General features: G+C 43.1%; 1 protein-coding gene across 1 annotated transcript in view; it reads right to left on the bottom strand.

Moving 5' to 3' along the window:
* The window catches only part of ORMDL2 (ORMDL sphingolipid biosynthesis regulator 2), a 155,981-nt gene that overhangs the window by 134,701 nt on the left and 479 nt on the right, over positions 1 to 20,801 (bottom strand). The gene's annotated exons all lie outside the window — the stretch shown is intronic.

Below are 20,801 nucleotides of genomic sequence, written 5' to 3'. Positions count from 1 at the left end.
TGCAGAGTACATCATGAGAAACGCTGGTCTGGAAGATGCACAAGCTGGAATCAAGATTGCCGGGAGAAATATCAATAACCTCAGATATGCAGATGACACCACCCTTATGGCAGAAAGTGAAGAGGAACTCAAAAGCCTCTTGATGAAAGTGAAAAAGTTGGCTTAAAGCTCAACATTCAGAAAACTAAGATCATGGCATCTGGTCCCATCACTCCATGGGAAATAGATGGGGAAACAGTGGCTGACTTTATTTTTCTGGGCTCCAAAATCACTGCAGATGGTGATTGCAGCCATGAAATTAAAAGACACTTACTCCTTGGAAGGAAACTTATGACCAACCTAGATAGCATATTGAAAAGCAGAGACATTAGTTTGCCAACAAAGGTCCGTCTAGTCAAGGCTATGGTTTTTCCAGTGGTCATGTACGGATGTGAGAGTTGGACTGTGAAGAAAGCTGAGTGCTGAAGGATTGATGCTTTTGAATTGTGGTGTTGGAGAAGACTCTTGAGAGTCCCTTGGACTGCAAGGAAATTCAACCAGTCCATTCTAAAGGAGATCAGTCCTGGTTGTTCTTTGGAAGGACTGATGCTAAAGCTGAAACTCCAATACTCTGGCTACCTCATGCGAAGAGTTGACTCATTGGAAAAGACTCTGATGCTGGGAGGGATTGGGGGCAGGAGGAGAAGGGGATGACAAAGCTGGATGGCATCACCGACTCGATGGACATGAGTCTGAGTGAACTCCGGGAGTTGGTGATGGACAGGGAGGCCTGGTGTGCTGCAATTCATGGGGTCACAAAGAGTCGGACACGACTGAATGACTGAACTGAACTGAACTGATCAGTGACTGGGGCTTCTCTTGTGGCTCAGCTGGTAAATAACCTGCCTGAAATGCAGGAGACCTGGGTTCAATCCCTGGGTTGAGAAGATCCTTTGAAGAAGAGAAAGGCTACCCACTCCAGTATTCTGGCCTGGAGAATTCCGTGGACTGTATAGTCCATGGGGTCGCAAAGAGCTGGACACGACTGTGTGACTTTCACTTTCACCAGGGATTGAACAGGTGTACCCTGCATTGGAAGATGGATTCTTAACCACTGGTTCACTAGGGAACTCCCCAATCTTCCTGTTTCTATATCACCCCCTAGGTGTTACTTCTTAGACTCCCCCTTGCCCCTTTTAAGGTCTTTGTCATTTGCTCAGTCTTCTAAATTTTGTTTCTTTGGGTTTGATTTTGGGTCTCCCTTTGTCTATATTCTCTCATTAAGTAATACCATTCATTTTCATGACTTTAAATACCATGTCTATGCTAATTATTCACATATTTATCTCTGGGGCAGTTTTTCCCTCTGAGTTCCATTTGACTTGCATATTCAGTTGTTTACATCTTCCTCAGCATGTTTCTTGGATGTGTCCAAGAACACACAAACTTGATGTGTCCAAAATGGGACTTGTGACACCCCTCAAACCTCTTGTTTAACTCTCTGCCCATTCTCTTCACCAGCTCAATAATGGCACAATCAATTGCTCAATTGCGCAAGCAAAAACCTAGGACTTAATTTATTCTCCTTCTTTTTCCTTTCAATCTCCCCTTCCCCCTCACTTCTTTCTTCTTCTTCTTGTATCTTATCATTTTCTCTCTTTTTTTAAACTTTGTATAATGGAAAAATTTGAACACAAATTAATAAAATAGTATAATGCACCCATGTATACATCATCCAGTCCCAACAACTTTCAAACCATGGCCAGTCTTGCTTCATCTACATGCTCATCCACTTTCCCTTCCCACCCCCACCGAATACTGTTTTGAGGCAAACTTGTCATTGTCAACTTAAAAAAAATGCACAAACTGAGAGTTGCGAATTTTGCTTGGGGCAAAATGAGGACTGCAACCTGGGAGACAGCACTTCAGGTATCTCTGAGAAATTGCTCCAAAGAGGTAGAGGGAGGAAAGTCAATATATATGATTGTGGTGAAGGGGGAGTTCAGTGCAATCCAGCACTTATTTTACAGAAGATGTTCTGCTAGTCACGAGGAGCTAATGTCACCTTAAAGGGATTTAACGCTTTTCTAGGTATGAGAGGGCTTCCCTGATAGCTCAGTTGGTAAAGAATCCACCTGTAATGCGGGAAACCCTGGTTCAATTCCTGGATCAGGAAGATTTGCTGGAGAAGGGACAGGCTACCCATTCCAGTATTCTTGGGCTTCCCTTGTGGCTCAGCTGGTAAAGAATCTGCCTGCAAAGCTGGAGACCTGGGTTCATTTTGTGGGCTGGGAAGATTCCCTGGAGAAGGGAAAGGCTACCTGGAAAATTCAGGCCAGAATACTCTCCATGGGGTCTCAAAGTCCATGGGGTTGCAAGCAGTTGGACACAACTGAGCTTTCACTTCACTTAGGTATGAGAAGATGCAAGGATTGGAATCCTGAAATCAGTTCCTGAAAATGACTAGTTATCTAAAGATCTGTTCCACCAGTTTCCTTGGGGCACAGAGTGTCTCATTCTCCACCCCGAACTCCCTTTAGGGTGTGTTGAAGGTCAACAGCTGCAGCAGGATGAGATTCAATCTCTTTAGAGACAGATGGCAAATGCCCTTGGCAAGCACCAATTTGTAGCTGACATCATTTTGAAACAAGAGGGAAGGGGACAGGGCACAACCTTTAAAAGAATGACATAGCCATAAGACATGACAAAAACTGGTTAGAACCAACTAGGTCTAAAATGGTAGAAGATTCCACTTCTAATAGAACTTGAGCCTCATTATACCTTCATTGTAGTACATTAGCTAAATGACACACCCATCAGTGCCATGACAGTTCTGAGCCCCTCCATCAGTTAGTTCAGTTCGGTTGCTCAGTCGTGTTCGACTCTTTGTGATTCCATGGACTGCAGCATGCCAGGCTTCCTTGTCCATCACCAACTCCTGGAGTTTACTCAAACTTATGTCCATTGAGTCGGTGATGCCATCCAACCATCTCATAGTCTGTTGTCCCCTTCTCCTTCTGCTTTCAATCTTTCCCTGCATCAGGGTCTTTTCAAATGAGTTAGCTCTTCACATAAGATGGCCAAATTATTGGTGTTTCAGCTTCAGCATCAGTTCTTCCAATGAATATTCAGGACTGATTTTCTTTAGGATGGACTGGTTGGATCTCCTTGCAGTCCAAGGGACTCTTTAGTTCTTCTTTGCTTTCTGCAATAAGAGTGATGCCATCTGCATATCTGAGGTTATTGATATTTCTCCCAGAAATCTTGATTCCAGTTTGTGCTTCATCCAGCCCAGCATTTCTCATGATGTACTCTGCATATAAGTTAAATAAGCAGGGTGACAATATACAGCCTTGACGTACTCCTTTTCCTATTTGGAACCAGTCTGTTGTTTCATGTCCAGTTCTAACTGTTGCTTCCTGACCTGCATACAGGTTTCTCAAGAGGCAGGTCAGGTGGTCTGGTATTCCCATCTCTTTAAGAATTTTCCACAGTTTATTGAGATCCACACAGTCAAAGGCTTTGGCATAGTCAATAAACCAGAAAGAGATGTTTTTCTGGAACTCTCTTGCTTTTTTGATGATCCAGCAGATGCTGGCAATTTGATCTCTGGTTCCTCTGCCTTTTCTAAAACCAGCTTGAACATCTGGAAGTTTACAGTTCACGTACTGTTGAAGCCTGGCTTGGAGAATCTTGAGCATTACTTTACTAGTGTGTGAGATGAGCACAATTGTGTGGTAGTTTGAGCATTTTTTGGCATTGCCTTTCTTTGGGAGAGACCCTCCATAAAAGGCCAAAAAGTGGGCAGTGGCGCAATTCCTAGAAATTCACACCCTCCTCTGAAATAATTTTCAGTAATCCTCCCACTCATTAGTCTATGAAATTATCCAGTCCATAAAACCTAACCATGCCATATTTCAAGGCTGCTTTTGTAACAGGAATGGACTTCCCTGGTGGCTCAGATGGTAAAGCATCTGCCTACAATGCGGGAGACCTGGGTTCAATCCTTGGGTTGGGAAGATCTCCTGGAGAAGGAAATGGCAACCCACTCCAGTACTCTTGCCCAGAAAATCCTATGGATGGAGGAACCTGGTAGGCTAGGTTCTATGGGGTCGCAAAGAGTCGGACATGACTGAGAAACTTCACTTTCACTTCACTTTCTTGTAACAGGAGGGAAGCAGGCAGGGCACAACTTTTAAAAGAATGACATAGCCCAAGGACATGACACAAACCAACTAGAATCAAATGGGACCAAGATGGCAGACAAGACAAGAACTTGATCCTCAATCAGCAAGCTAAATGACACACCCAGAAGTGCCATGACAGTTCCAAGGCATTCTCAAAAGACCAAGGAGTGGGTGGTGGCCCAATTACAGAAAATTTCAACCCCTTTCCCAAAATAGATGGAACAATCCTCCCACTCATTGGGCTGGCTTAAAATTCAACATTCAGAAAACTAAGATCATGGCATCTGGTCCCATCACTTCATGGCAAATAAATGGGGAAACAATGGAAACAGTGAGAGATTTTATTTTCTCGGGCTCCAAAATCACTGTAGATGGTGACTGCAGCCCTGAAATTAAAAGACAGTTGCTTCTTAGAAGAAAAGCTATGACCAATCTAGACAGAATATTAAAAAGTGGAGACATTACTTTGCTGACAATGGTACATCTAGTCAAAGCCATGGTTTTTCCAGTAGTCATGTATGGATGTGAGAGTTGAACTATAAAGAAAGCTGAGCGCCGAAGAATTAATTGATAGTTTTGAACTGTGGTGCTGGAGAAGACTCTTGAGAGTCCCTTGGATTGCAAGGAGATCAAGCCAGTCAATCCTAAAGGAAATCATTCCTGAATATTTATTGGAAGTGTTGCAGGAAGGGGGACCCCTTCCAGGGCCCAAAACTGGGCTCTTGTCTAACACTCAGAAATGAATTGTCCGAGGAGACGCAAGTGCTGACAAAGCAAGAGATTTTATTGGGAAAGGGCACCTGGGTGGAGAGTAGTAGGGTAAGGGAACCCAGGAGAACAGCTCTGCCGCATGGCTTGCAGTTTCAGGTTTTATGGTGATGGGATTAGTTTCCGGGTGGTCTTTGGCCAATCACTCTAATTCACAATCTTTCCTAGTGGCACGCGCATCCCTCAGCCAAGATGGATGCTAGCGAGAGGGATTCTGGGAAGTAGACAGACCTTTCCCAAACTCTTCTGGTTGGTGGTGGGTTATTAGTTCCATATTCCTTATCAGGGTCTCCTGTCATAAAACAACTCATGCAAATGGTTACTATGGTGCCTGGCCAGGGTGGGTGGTTTCAATCAGTGTGCTTCCCCTAACAGAAGGACTGATGCTGAAGCGCCAATACTTTGGCCAGCTGATGCAAAGAACTGACTCATTAGAAAAGACCCTGATGCTGGGAAAGATTGAAGGCAGGAGGAGATGGGGATGACAGAGGATGAGATGGTTGGATGCGACCACCGACTCGATGGACATGAGTTTGAGCAGGCTCCAGGAATTGGTGATGGAAGGGGAAGCCTGGTGTACTGCAGTCCATGGGGTCACAAAGAGTCAGACACGACTGAGCAACTGAACAGAACTGAACTGAATAAAAAGTAATCACGCCACATTTCACAGCTGTCAGACTCACCTTCTGTGATGGCCCACACTCAGCCTTTGGCATTTGCTTCTCTCTGAATCTGAATACATCCACTTTTCCCTAACACTTTGTCTCTCACGGAATTCTTTCTGTGATAAGACCTTAAGAACCTGAGCTCCATTAGGTCCTGAAACCCTGTGTTTCACTACCACGTGGGTTCAAGTGTCAAGCAGGGTTTTGGCTGGATTCAAGTCTTGGCCATGTGGGTTCGAGTCCTAAACTGACAAAATGTGGTCCACTGGAGAAGGGAATGGCAAACCACTTCAGTATTCCTGTCTTGAGAACCCCATGAACAGTATGAAAAGGCATAAAGATAGGACACCGAAAGATGAACTCCCTAGGTTGGTAGGTGCCCAATATGCTACTGGAGATCAGTGGAGAACTAACTCCAGAAAGAATGAAGAGACAGAGCCAAAGCAAAAACAACACCCAGTTGTGGATGTGATTGGTGATGGAAGCAAGGTCCGATGTTGTAAAGAGCAATATTGCATAGGAACCTGGAATGTTAGGTCCATGAATCAAGGCAAATTGGAAGTGATCAAACAGGAGGTGGCAAGAGTGAACGTCAACATTTTAGGAATCAGTGATCTAAAATCAACTAGAATGGGTGAATTTAACTCAGATGACCATTATATCTACTACTGTGGGCAAGAATCCCTTAGAAGAAATGGAATAGCCATCATAGTCAACAAGAGAGTTTGAATTGCAGTATTTGGATGCAATCTCAAAAATGACAGAATGATCTCTGTTCGTTTCCAAGGCAAATCATTCAATATCATGGCAATCCAAGTCTATGCCCTGACCAATAATGCCGAAGAAGCTGAAGTTGAACGGTTCTACGAAGACCTACAAGACCTTTTAGAATTAACACCCAAAAAAGATGTTCTTTTCATTATCGGGGACTGGGATGCAAAAGTAGGAAGTCAAGAAACACCTGGAGTAACAGGCAAATTTGGCCTTGGAGTACAGAATGAAGCAGGGCAAAGGCTAATGAGTTCTGCCAAGAGAACGCACTGGTTATAGCAAATACCCTCTTCCAACAACACAAGAGAAGATTCTACACATGGACATCACCAGATGGTCAACACCGAAATCAGATTGATTATATTCTTTGCAGCCAAAGATGGAGAAGCTCTATACAGTCAGCTAAAACAAGACTGGGAGCTGACTGTGGCTCAGATCATGAACTCCTTATTGCCAAATTCAGACTTAAATTGAAGAAAATGGGGAAAACTACTAGACTATTCAGGTATGACCTAAATAAAATCCCTTATGATTATACAGTGGAAATGAGAAATAGATTTAAGGGACTAGATCTGCTAGACAGAGTGCCTGATGAACTATGGTCAGAGGTTCATGACATTGTACAGGAGACAAGGAGCAAGACCATCACCCAAAAAAAGAAATGCAAAAAAGAAAAATGGCCATCTGAGGAGGCCTTACAAATAGCTGTGAAAAGAAGAGAAGCCAAAAGCAAAGGAGAAAAGGAAAGATATACCCATTTGAATGCAGAGTTCCAGAGTATAGCAAGGAGAGACAAGAAAGCCTTCCTCAGTGATCAGTGCAAAGAGATAGAGGCAAACAATAGAATGGGACAGACTGAGACATTACTTTGTCAACAAAGGTCCGTCTAGTCAAGGCTATGGTTTTTCCAGTAGTCGTGTATGGATGTGAGAGTTGGACTATAAAGAAAGCTGAGTGCCTAAGAATTGATGCTTTTGAACTGTGGTGTTGGAGAAGACTCCTGAGAGACCCTTGGACTGCAAGGAGATCCAACCAGTTCATCCTAAAGCAGATCAGTCCTGGGTGTTCATTGGAAGGACTGATGGTGAAGCTGAAACTCCAATACTTTGGCCGCCTGATGCGAAGAGCTGACTCATATGCTTCGAGAGATTGAAGGTAGGAGGAGAAGGGGACAGCACAAGATGAGATGGTTGGATGGCATCACCAACTCATGGACATGGGTTTGAGTAAACTCCAGGAGTTGGTGATGGTCAGGGAGGCTTGGCGTGCTGCAGTCCATAGGGTCGCAAAGAGTCGGACATGACTGAGTGACTGAACTGAGCGACTGAAAGTCTTGGCCATGAGGGTTAAAGTTCTAAACTGGGTTTCAGCTGGGTTTGAGTCCCAGCACATGGGTTCAAAGTCCCATTCTGAGGTAAATGTTTTCACTCTGTTTTCTGAGATGGCCCATAGTCTGTCTGTGGAGTGTGTATCTCTCTAAATAAATCCACTTCTTACCTATTGTGGCAGAGGAGAGACGATTCTGACTCCATGATGGATCTGTTTCTTTAACTTTAATCTTTGTTTTTCATTGCTTTTGTTATTATAATCATACATAACGACCTGCCTCAGGGAACCCTGTCACTCTGCCTAAAGAGATTAACACCTCCCCTTCTGACATTGGCCATTCCAGGAGATATTTGCAAGATAATGGTCTTTATTTCAACTCCTCCCCCTCTCTGTCCTATAAAATAACTTGGCATCCAGATTCATCCAGATAGTTATTTTGAAACATTAGTCTGCAATCTTCTCAGTCAGTCAGCCTTCTGAATAAAGTTGTTGTTTAGCTGCTAAATTGTGTCCTACTCTTTTCAACCCCAAGGACTGCAGCATACCAGGCTTCCCTGCCCTTCACTATTTTCCGAAGTTTGCTCAAACTCATGTCCATTGAGTTGGTGATGTCTTCCAACCATCTCATCCTCTGTCACCTCCTTCTCCTGCCCACAAACTTTCACAGCATCAGGGTCTTTTCCAAAGGCTCTTCAAATCAGGTGGCCAAAGTATTGAAGTTTTAGCTTCAGCATCTGTCCTGCCAATGAATATTCAGGGTTGGTTTCCTTTAGAATTTACTGGTTTGATCTCCTTGCAGTCCAAGGGACTCTCAAGAGTCTTCTCCAGCACCAGAGTTTGAAAGCATTAATTCTTTTTTAAAAAATGTATTTTATTTTATTTATTTAGGCCACACCACATGGCATGTGGGATCTTAGTTCCCGGACCAGGAATTGAACCTGTGCCCCCTGCAGTGGAAGCACAGAGTCCTAACCATTGAATCACCAGGGAAGTCCCTGAAAGCATCAATTCTTTGGTGCTCAGCCTTCTTTATGGTCCAGCTTTCACATAAGTATATGAAAAACTACTGGAAAAACCATCCCTTTGACGATATGGACCTTTGTCAGCAAAGTGATGTCTCTGTTTTCTAACACTGTGTCTAGATTTGTCATAGCTTTTCTTCCAAGGAGCAAGCATCTTTTAATTTCATGGCTGCAGTTACTGTCTGCAGTGATTTTGGAGTCCAAGCAAATAAAATCTGTCACTGTTTCCACTTTATCCCCATCTATTTGCCATGAAGTGATGGAACTGGATGTGATGATTTTTTTTTTTTAAAGGTTGAGTTTTAAGCTAGCTTTTTCACTCTCCTCTCTCACCTTCATCAAGAGGCTCTTTAGTTCCTTTTTGCTTTCTGCCATTAGAGTGGTATTATCTGCTTATCTGAGATTGTTATTCTTCCCAGCAATCTTGATTCCAGCTTGTGATTCATCCAGCCCAGCATTTCACATGATATACTCTGCATATATTGATGCTTTTGAACTGTGGAACTGTGGTGTTGGCGAAGACTCTTGAGAGTCCCTTGGACTGCGAGGAGCTCAAACCAGTCAATCCCAAAGGAAATCAGCCCTGAATATTCATTGGAAGGACTGATGCTGAAGCTGAAACTCCAATACCTTGGCCACCTGATGCAAAGAACTGACTCATTTGAAAAAGACCCTGATGCTGGGAAAGATTGAAGGTGGGAGGAGAAGGGGACAACAGAGGATGAGATGGATGGATGGCATCACCGACTCAAAGGACATGAGTGTGAGTAAGCTCCCAGAATTGGTGATGGAGAGGGAAGCCTGGTGTGCTGCAGTCTATGGGGGTCACAAAGAGTCAGATGTGACTGAGTGACTGAACTGAACTCTGCATATAAATTAAATAAGCAGGGTGACAATATACAGCCTTGACATATTCTTTTCCCAATTATGAACCAGTCCATTATTCCATGTCTGGTTCTAACTGTTGCTTCTTGACTTGCATACAGGTTTTGCAGGAGGCAGGTAAGGTGGTCTGGTATTCCCATCTCTTTAAGAATTTTCCACAGTTTGTTATGATCCACATAGTCAAAGGCTTTAGCATAGTCAATGAGGCAGAAGTAGAAGTTTTTCTGGAATTCCCTTGCTTTTTCTATGATCCATCAGATGTTATCAATTTGATCTCTGGTTCCTCTGCTTTTTCTAAATCCAGCTTGTACATCTGAAAGTTCTCTGTTCACATACTGTTGAAGCCTAGCTTGAAGAATTTTGGGCATTACCTTGCTAATAAGTGAAATAAGCATAATTGTGCTGTAGTTTGAACACTCTTTGGTATTGAAATGAAAACTGACTTTTTCTAGTCCTGTGACTATTGCTGAGTTTTCCAAATTTGCTGGCATATTGAGTGCAGCACTTTAACAGCATCATCTTTTAGGATTTGAAATAACTCAGCTGGAATTTCATCACCTTCACTAGCTTTGTTCACAGTAATGCTTCCTAAGGCCCACTAGACTTTGTACTCTAGGATGTATGGCTCTAGGTGAGGGACCACACCATCGTGGTTATCTGGGTCATTAAAGCTTCTTTTGTATAGTTCTCTGTGTATTCTTACCACTATCTAATTAGTCTCTGTTAATACATTCCATAAGAACAAGAATTGTGTCTTTTTTCCCTCATCACATTTCCAGCCTGTCAAGTAGTAAATACTGAAAACATGTATGTCAAAAAACGACCAATAGGGAATTCCCTGGTGGTCCAGTGGTTAGGATTCTGCTGCCACTGCAGGGAGCAGAGAGTGCATGGGTTCTACCCCTGGTTGGCTGGTTAGGGAAATAAGATCCCACATGCCAAGACCAAAACAATAATAACAACAACATCATCCACGACCAATAGATTCATCACAATTTATAACTTAAAAAAATTTGTCTATATTTTAAAATCTGGGAATTCCCTGGTGGTCCAGTGGTTAAGAATCTGCCCGCCAATGCAGGGGACATGGATTCAATCCCTGGTCCTGGAAAAAAATCCTACATGCCGTAGGGCCACTAAGTCCATTTGCTACAACCTCTGAACACCTGTGCAGCAACAAGAGATGCCACCCCAGTGACAAGCACATGCATTGCAACTAGAGAAAAGTCTGAGGCAGCGATGAAGATCCAGTGCAACCAAACATAAATAAAATAAAATAAAAAAATTATAACAAAAAAAATCTGCTGTTTTCTGTGTTGAGATAGCTCTACAAAGTCAGAGAGCATATTTTCCTCTTCATGGCTATGTCCTTGGGGCCATTTCCAGTGCCTATCTCAGGGACCACTCAACCATATGATCTATCATATGGATGAATAAAGGGTCTATATCATTGAGAAAAGGTCCATGACGTTGAGAGCCTTCTCTGCCAATCTAAGGGGTTTGGATTTTATTCTACAGGTAATGGGAATCATTCATATGATCTGATTGACTTGTTGGAAACATCTCTCTGATGACTGATTTAAGGAAAAAAGATTGGAGGCAGGGAGACCAGTTCAGAGAGGATTTGCTATGGTCCGGTGAAGGGATAATATTTGGAACAACAGTGGTGGGGGCAGAGAGGAGGAGATTAAAAGAAGGTATTTAATCCCCTTTTTCATTTTAAAAGTTTTGGTAAACTAAGTATAACACAAAAGTAACTGTTTAAACCATTTTAAAGTGTATAGTTCAGTGGCATTAAATTCATTTCCATTGTTGTGCCACTATCATCTAACACCCACCTCCAGAACTTTTTGATCTTCCCAACTGAATCTCTGTACCTATTAAACATTAACTCTCCAAGAGCCCTTGGCAGCCGCTAAGCATTTATAATTCTTAGCAGATTACTTTGAGGCTTCTGACTCGGGTCACTGGATTCAATTTATCAGAATAAGGAGATGTTGTCTTTTGAAGATGGTGAATTTGGTTTTAGCATGCTGATTTTAAATATATGAATCTAGAACTTTGAAGAACATTTTAGGCTGGAGATAAATATTTGAAACCCATTATCATAGAGGTTGGATCTGGTCCTGAACTCCAGATCCAGACAAGCAAGCCTTCTTGTGCTCTTGGATTTGGTTGGATGCAGTGAAACTGCCCCAGGCCAACCACTGGGAGTCATTCTTTACCCTCCTGTTCACTGCCCCTGTCCGCATTCAATAAACCACAAAATCTTGCCATGTATTTCCAAATACCTTCTAAACGTATCTTGAATCTGTCTCCTCTTTCTTATTCCAACCACCAGGGTTTTTGTTCAAGCCCCCATCATTGGTTTCTGGACCATAAAAACTGTTTCCTAATGGGTTCCCCCTCCTTTTTAAAAAAAAATTTAATTGGAAGATAATTGCTTTACAACATTGTATTGGCTTCTGCTATATAACGATGTGAATCAGGTGTAAGTATACGAATATCCCCTACTTCTTGAGCCTCCCTCCCTTTAGGTTTTTAGTTTGGCATCTTGAAATCCATTCTCCACACTGTCACCAAATATGTTTTACCAAAAACACATAAATGACCATGTCACACCCTTATTTAAAAATCTGAATAGTTTTTTCATTGTCTGCTGGATAAGGTCCAAGTGCCTTAACGTGGTAGACAAGGCCCTCTGTGATCAGCCCCTGATAGAAAGAAACCACAGCCTCTTCTCTGAGGCTTCCTCCCAGCCCACCCCGTCCCCCACTTCTGGGCTGTTTCTCGCTCTGCCAGGCAGGTCCCTTGCACCACACTGGGCTCGCTCCTTTCTTTGGTTAGATTCACCTCAGGCTCTTCATTGCCCAGTATGGCTTTCCTGATGAGTCCCTGACCTGATGTGATTCTGGGTCTCTTTTTCCTCATACTATATACAGATATTAATACTATTATTATACTCATCACATTGCACCGAAGATACCAGTTTACAGATCTGTCTACCTGTAAAGGCCTGTTGAACACAAGGATGGTCTTACAATTTCCTGTAGCACCAACACAGTTTGCAGAATGGATGAGCGCTGTAAAGGAACTGATGCATGAGTAGGAAACAAAACACACTTATAGGAAACTCTTAAGTGAAAAAGATAAAGCAGTGCTGCACGTGATTAGTGCAAAAACAAAATACGCAGTGATACACTCCAGATTCTGTGAACTGTTTGTTTTTGTTGTTGCTGTTGCTGTGGTTGTTGTTTGTTTGTTTTTAATTTTGCAATACCACAGTAATCAGTATTCTAGAACCCTGGACTTCCCTGGTGGCTCAGTGGTAAAATGTCTGCCTGCAATGCAGGAGAGCCAGGTTCGATCCCTAGGTTGGGAAGCTGCCCTGGAGAAGGAAATGGCAACCCACTCCAGTGGGTTCTGCTATATATTCTTGCCTGGGAAATCCCAAGGACAGAGGAGCCTGGCGGGCTACAGACCTTGGGGACAGAAAAGAATCAGACATGACTTAGTGAGTCTAACCCTGGTCCTCAAAGTGCCCCTAGCTCTGAAAGCCAACATTATTGGTTTCACTGGGGCATTTGTTAGAAATGAAGAGTTTTAGGTTCCACCCCAGACCTACTGAATCTGAATCTGCATTTAGAACAAGATCCCCAGGTCATTCACATACGTATCTGTGTCTGTGTGTACATTGAAAAGCTCTGTCTTAAGAAACCACTTTATTGGCTGAAAAGGGAGATGGAGCTTGTGAGTTCAGGGTCCTTGGTCTCCTTGGTTCCTCCAAGAGGCAGTGCTCTCTGGGGAGGCCTGGACATTCCAGAGCTTGATTTCAGGAAGGAGTGGTGGCAAGGCCTCCATTTAAGGGGTGCCTAGATGGGCAGATGTACAGACTTAGCACCTCACAGCAGGGTCAAACAGGAGCTGCCTGGGGCCTGGGCCTGGGCATGGCTAGTTAAGCCCAAATAGAGTCCAGCAAGGATCAAACCGAGTCAGTGAGGCACGAGGTGAACCTGGATGGAAATGGTAGGCGAGATAGACAGAGGCCTGGTCAGTGAGCATGAGTCAAGGCCAGAGGATCAGATGAGACAATTCCTGGTGTTAGGGCAGGGACTGGGGCTGGGCCCTTAGCTTCAGGAATGAGGCGAGGCTCAGAGTTGGAGTAGGGGTTAGAATGTCTAGTGCAAACATCATTCTTGGCAACTCTAAGCAGTATTTTCACCTTTAGAAGGCGTGGCTCTGCTAGAATGCCCAGCTTTATAGTGCAGTTGGCAGACTTTCACTTAGATGTCCTCTGGTCACAAGGAACTCTCAAGAAACACAGGGAGAGTGACAAGAAGAGTGTGTGCCCTCCAGCAACCCAGTGTGCTCTTCTCATTACACATATTTGTTGCACAACTTCTGTGTGCACTCTCTCATGTTCCAATATGATGCTTTAGTATTTCACAGCAAAAGTACTGGAAGCCATCAGATATGACTTAGCGTGCCAACTATATTTGTTAAGAAGTACTGAGCTTTCCTTGTTTTTCCTTTTGCTGTTGTCCTCATCTTCAGATATCGTTATTTATTTATTTTAAATTTAATTTAATTTTTCTGGCCACACCTTGTGGCATGCAGGATCTTAGTTCCCCAACCAGGGATTGATCCCTTGACCCCCACGGTGGAAGTGCAGTGTCTTAACCACTAGACCACCAGGGAAGTCCCAAGATAGTAACATATATTCTTATTTTTAACAACTTGCATAAGAAGATGAAGGCACACATCCAAAACAGACACAACAATATTGAAGAAGTAATACTCTATAAGCAACTGACATGTTACATAAAAAGCACTGAACTGTGAGGCTGAAATTCTGCATTTAGTTACCATTCTACCATGTGCAGGCTATGTAGCCTGTCATTTATCTGAGCCTTAGTTTCTTCATTTGTTCCATGGGAAAAATATGTCATGCCTACCTCTCAGATGAGGCTCAAATGAAGAAATGCAAGCGAGAGTGCATTGTAAACCACTTGCATCACCCCGAGGTAAAATATTACCATGTGGCTGTTATTATTCTGCCTAGTAAATATCAAGATGTGGAAGATCAGAGAAAAGCTTCAGTCAAAACCAGATTGTTTGTTTTCGACCATGCTGCGAGCACTGCAGGATCCTAGTTCTCTGACGAGGGATTGAACTAGTGCCCCCTGCACTGTCAGCACAGAGACCTAACCACTGAACTGCCAGGGAATTTCCCCAGGTAGTTCTTTTTACTGAGTTCTCCCTTTTTCTTCTCTCAGAGGGGAGTGTTGAGGATGGGAACTTGAAGCTGGCCCCTGACCTAGGAGGGCTGTGTGACCCAGCAGAGCTCATTAAGGCTTGGTAAGAAGTCCTGTGTCCCTAGCATAGATTAGCATTTTGCTAGGAATAGAATCCGAATCTGAACCTTGGGGGGAATATATGCCTTCTTAATATGGAATCATATTTTATTGACTTGAGAGAAAAATTAATCCTTATTATAGTGAGGTGTTGGCACCCCACTCCAGTCCTCTTGCCTGGAAAACCCCATGGACGGAGGAGCCTAGTAGGCTGCAGTCCATGGGGTCTTGAAGAATCGGACACAACTGAGCGACTTCACTTTCACTTTTCACTTTCATGCACTGGAGAAGGTAATGGCAACCCACTCCAGTGTTCTTGCCTGGAGAATCCCAGGGACAGGGGAGCCTGGTGGGCTGCCGTCTATGGGGTCGCACAGAATTGGACATGACTGAAGCGACTTAGCAGCAGCATAGTGAGGTGTGCTTACTTTTTAGGTAACTTGTGAAAAAATTGCCTACAGCATACTCCATTCATGAAATCAGAGAACTCCTCCCCACTTTGGATCTGGTAAAATCTGGTAGAGGAAAACTTTTATTAACATTTGGCTAAAAGGCTAAAATCTGAAGCTTTAACATGGGTGGAGAAAGAGGAAATCTCCACAAGAAACCTTTTTCTGCTTAAGTCTTGGGTTTTAAGGGCTCCTTACCTCAAGGAATGAGTTAAGGCAGCACATCAAGTCTTCTTATTCTATACTGCTCTGTGCAGAGTGCCCAGGCCAGACAGAAAAGGAATGGTGTAAATCTCCGTTATAGCAATAGGAGTGACTTTTTTCCCCTAGCAAAGCCTGGAGAGGTGGGAGAATGCTGGCAGGGGCTGAGACATGGTCATGGATGGGGGAGGATGACCTTCTTCTGACCTCCTTGGATTTGCTTGGAGGAGGCACCACTTTAATCTACTGAGATGCTGCTGCTTTCCTGGTAAGAGAGAACTTGAGGTTGACTTATCTGAATTTTCACTCCCTTCCTCCCACAGGGAGCAGAGAAATCCACAGTAGGACAGAAAGGAAGAGTCTTATTATCACTCAGGGAACCAGGGAAGTTACTTGGCCCGGGGCTTGTATTCATGAAAGACCTCCAGTATAGGACTTTGCTATTATTGCCTAATAAGGTCACACTGTCTTTGCATTTATTGATGATATTCAAAGTTTAGGTTGGTTAAAAATAAACATAAAAAATGCACCAATGTTTCAGTAACTCTGTTCTGGCATTTCTTCATTTTCTGATACATCCACAGTCTGAGAAATGGAAGAAGACTAGTCCTCTCTCACCCTCTGGGTGGCCTTGCCTGCCACATGTGGGTTGTAGATAGGACGTGCAGTCAATAATGACATTTCTACGAAGTTAATTCATGGTTCTGAATGTTTCAAAACTGTGAAAACTGCGTTTCCCCTTTCAAGAAAGGCACTAAAAACAATGGGGAATCATGAATGTCAGTCTAATGGACCATTCTACTAATATCACAAAAACGTGTGACCTCACTCCTCACCCAAGCAACTCCAGTCCTGCCTGGCTCCTGAAGCACTCCCCAAAGAGCAGATCCCCAAAGAGCTGTCACTATTTGACCTTTCTGGAAGATCCCCGAGAAGCCCCGCTCACCAGGCTTGTCTTTATTGTCAGTGAGGAAAGCCCTATCATCAGGGCATTGATCAAATAATCAGCAACAATATTTTAAGATTGTAGCCACCCAATATGGATGGACCTTGGAGACCATTATACTAAGTGAAGTAAGTCAGAGAAAGGCAAATATCATGTTATCACTTATACATAGGATCTAAAGAAATGAATATAAACAAATACATCTTCCTTTTTAAAATAACAGCAATAACCAAACAACAAAGAGCTCCGTATCAACCATTCATTCCTATGAATATACCAAAGAGAAATGGAAACATATATATTCTCAAAACATTGTACACCAGGGAACTATACTCAGTATTTTGTAATAACATAAAAGGGAAAAGAATCTGAAAAAAATAGGTAATATGTGTATGTATAACTGAATCACTTTGTTCTACACCTGAACCTAACAATGTAAATCAACTATAATTAAAAAAGTTTTTTGTACGTGAGAGTTTGTAGCAAAGTTATTCATAGTAGCCCCACAGTGTAAAGAACCCAAGTACTCTTAAACTGATGCATGGATAAATAAAATATGACATATCCATACAATGGAATATTATTTGGCCACAAAAAGATATCAGTAATGATTCATGCTACAACATGGATGAACCTTGAAAACATGCTAAGTGAAAGAGGCCAGACACAAAACACCACCTGCTCCATGGTTCTATTTATATGAAATATCTAAAAGAGGCAAATCTGTCCAGGAGATACTGGGAGGAGGGAAGAAAGGGAAGTGATGGCTAAGGGGTGCAGAGTAACTTTTTGAAGTGATGTGTGTGGTGGTTAAATGATGCTGTGAGTATACTAAAACCCATGGGATTGTGTACTTTATTTTTTAAAACTATATATTTAAAATTATTTATTTATTTATTTTATTTGGCTGTGCTGCATAGCATTCGGGCTCTTACTTCCCTGACCAGGGATCAAACCTGGGCCCCCTGAATTGGGCAGGCTCCCAGCATTGGGAAGTCCCCCCATCAGGGAAGTCCCAAAACTTTGTATTTTATATGAGTGGATTTTATGGTCCATAAATTAGAACTCAATAAAACTGTAAAAAATAATAAAAATAAAAGCAGTTTCCTCTTGGCCTCCCTTATATGCGGCATCTAAAAAGATATGATACAAATGAACTTACAAAACAAATGGACTGACTCACAGATTTAGACTTACAGACTTAGAAAGGTTGCTGGGGGGAAGGAAGAGGGGAAGGAAGGGATGGTTAGGGAGTTCCTGATGGATATGTACACACTGCTATATTTAAAATGGGTAACCAACAAAGAGCTACTATATAGCACAGGGAACTCTGCTCAATGTTATGTGGCAGCCTGGATGGGAGGGGAGTTTGGGGGAGAATGGATATATGTATACCTATGGCTGAGTCCCTTGGTTGTTCACCTGAAACTGTCATAACATTGTTAATTGGCTATACCCTAATACAAAATAAAAAGTTTTAAAAGATATATACATATATATGTATGCATATATTTGGCTATATATTACAAGAATAATGTGATTAAATCAACTTAAGCATCTCATAAGTTTGGCTTACAGCCAATGTAAAAATACTTAATTCAAAAATTAAAAATGCCAAAGATTATCTAGGTAAGCAATTACCTCCAATGGGAAAAAAAAAAAGCAGGGGAAAAAAAATAAACAGGTTCCTCTTTGTTCCCCCACACTAAAAAGAAAATAGAAGGGACTTCTCTGGTGGTCCAGTGGTTAAGAATCTGCCTTGCGATGCAAGGGTCCACAGGTTCAATCCCTGGTTGGGGAACTAAAATCCCATATGCTGCGGAATGACTAAACCCATGCCACAACTAGAGTCCAAGTGCCACAATGGAAGGTCCTGTGTGTTGCAACTAAGACACAGCAAAATAAACAACAAAAAAAAGAAAACAGAAGCAGTGATTTCTACCCTTGGGTCAGTGGTTCTCAACTGGGGCCAGTCGATATTTGCCTACCTCTGGAGACACTGTTTGTCAAAGCTAGGGGGAAGGGTGCTACTGGCATCTAGTGGACAGAGGCCAAGGCTGCTGCCAACCTTCCTGTAAGGCAATGGCAGTCATTCACAGCAAAGAATGACCTGGCCCCAAATGTCAGGCACATCAAGGTTGAGAAATCCTGCCCTACATCGAGCTCCATGGGGACAGAGCAGGGTACGTGGTGTACCCAGTCCCTCCCACCATGGCCAGTGTCCTTTGGTGCCCTGGTATTCCCTGTACTGAGCTGTTAGAAGCCATACCAACAAACTCACTTTTAAAGAAACCGTAGGGACGCAAACCACAGTCATCTCTCTAGGGATATGCTTCGGAGAAGCTTCTGTCTGGTCTTAGCTCCAGGAATAGTTGTGGTGCCCCAAGCAGTCTGTCTCTGTTTTATCTCACGGACATTGTAGACTCTGGAACTAACCAGACTTTCCTTTTTGGGTTGACTGCTAAACAGTTTTGAGCCAAACTTGTGACCCACCCTTAGGAAGGGCATGAGTCTTATAGTTGGCATTTTTTAGTTTCATTCCTGACTCTATTTTATATCCCTACCTCTTTTTCTGTTTTAAAATTTTATTTTTTTCTCTTTATTTCTATTGCTCCTACTTTTAATTTTAGCTTTTTTTGAGGGGGGTTCGTTTGATATGTCTTGGTAAGCTCTTTATGCTGTGCAACAAGAAACAAAACACAAAATTAATAAATGTAAACAGCAAGTCTCCCCTTAGTTCTGGAAGTTCTTAGGCAGAGTGGTGGATGGAGTTATAGAAACATAGTAAGGACTGTGGGCAGGGACTAATGTCCACCCTGCCACCCCCAAAGGATGCCTGTGTTCTTGTCCCAGATGCCAGCTGAGTGGTGAGGGGGTAAGATGTGAGAAGATAAGGGGATTCTTAGAGGAGGTCAGCTATTCCTCAGTTGCTGTGTAGGACACTGTGGCCTCTTGATGTTGGAAGGAGCTGGACTTTCAGAGGACAACTCACAGATGTGGGGACAGAGCTGGTAGGAGGTGGGGTGGTCTTCAAGATAGGCAGGACTGGGTGGTGTATTAGGATGTCCTGGACTGGGAACCTGGGGTGTGACTTCTAGGTTTCAAGTCTCAGCTCCACCCTTGTTGGCCAAGTGATTTTGCAGTCACATGGCTCCTTAGTTTTCCTGTCATTAAAACACAGCAGTAATACCTGCGAGGCCTATCTCTAGGTTTGAGGTGAGGACCAAATGAGATTGTGAAATTGCTGAAGTGCTCTGTTCATTGCTAGGCTGCAAACTATTAATTTTCTTTTTACTTATTTATTTTAAAAATTGAAGTATAGTTGATTTACAATTTCATGTTAGTTTCAGGTGTACAGCACAGTGATGAAATTATATATATAGGTGGTTAGTGCTTAGTTCGGAGAAGGCAATGGCACCCCACTCCAGTAGTCTTGCCTGGAAAATCCCATGGACGGCGGACACGACTGAAGTGACTTAGCAGCAGCAGCAGCGGTGCTTAGTTGCTCAGTCATGTCCGACTCTGTGAGACCCCACGGACTGTAGCCCTCCAGGCTCCTCTGTCCATAGAATTCTCTAGGCAGGAATACTGGAGTGGATAGCCATTCCTTTCTCCAGAGGGTCTACCCTACTAGAGTTTGAATCCAGGTCTCGTGTATTGTGGGTGGATTCTTTACCACCCGAACCACCAGGGAAGCCCAAATATTCGGGTGGTAAAGAATCCACCCACAATGCAGGAGATCTGGATTCAAACTTTGGTAGGGTCGGAGAAGGCGATGGCACCCTACTCCAGTACTCTTGCCTGGAAAATCCCATGGACAGAGGAGCCTGGTAGGCTGCAGTCCATGGGGTCACAAAGAGTCAGACACGACTGAGCGACTTCACTTTCACTTTTTACTTTTATGCATTGGAGGAGGAAATGGCAACCTACTCCAGTGTTCTTGCCTGGAGAATCTCAGGGACGGGGGAGCCTGGTGGGCTGCTGTCTATGGGGTCACACAGAGTCGGACACGACTGAAGTGCCTTAGCAGTAGCAGCAGTATACACACACACACACACACACACACACACACACACGCACACACACATATATCTTTTTGAGATTCTCTTCCCTTGTAGGGTATTACAAAATACTGGGTATAGTTCCCTGTGTTCTTTCTTTTTTTTAATGTTGAGGGACAAAAACAATTGTGGCATTATTGCGGGTGTGATTACCATTGTACCACGGGTGTGATTACCATTGTAC

The sequence above is a fragment of the Bubalus kerabau genome, chromosome 1, assembly GCF_029407905.1.
Source record: "Bubalus kerabau isolate K-KA32 ecotype Philippines breed swamp buffalo chromosome 1, PCC_UOA_SB_1v2, whole genome shotgun sequence".
Taxonomy (NCBI): Eukaryota; Metazoa; Chordata; class Mammalia; order Artiodactyla; family Bovidae; genus Bubalus; species Bubalus kerabau.
This window is presented reverse-complemented; position numbering and strand designations above follow the sequence as displayed.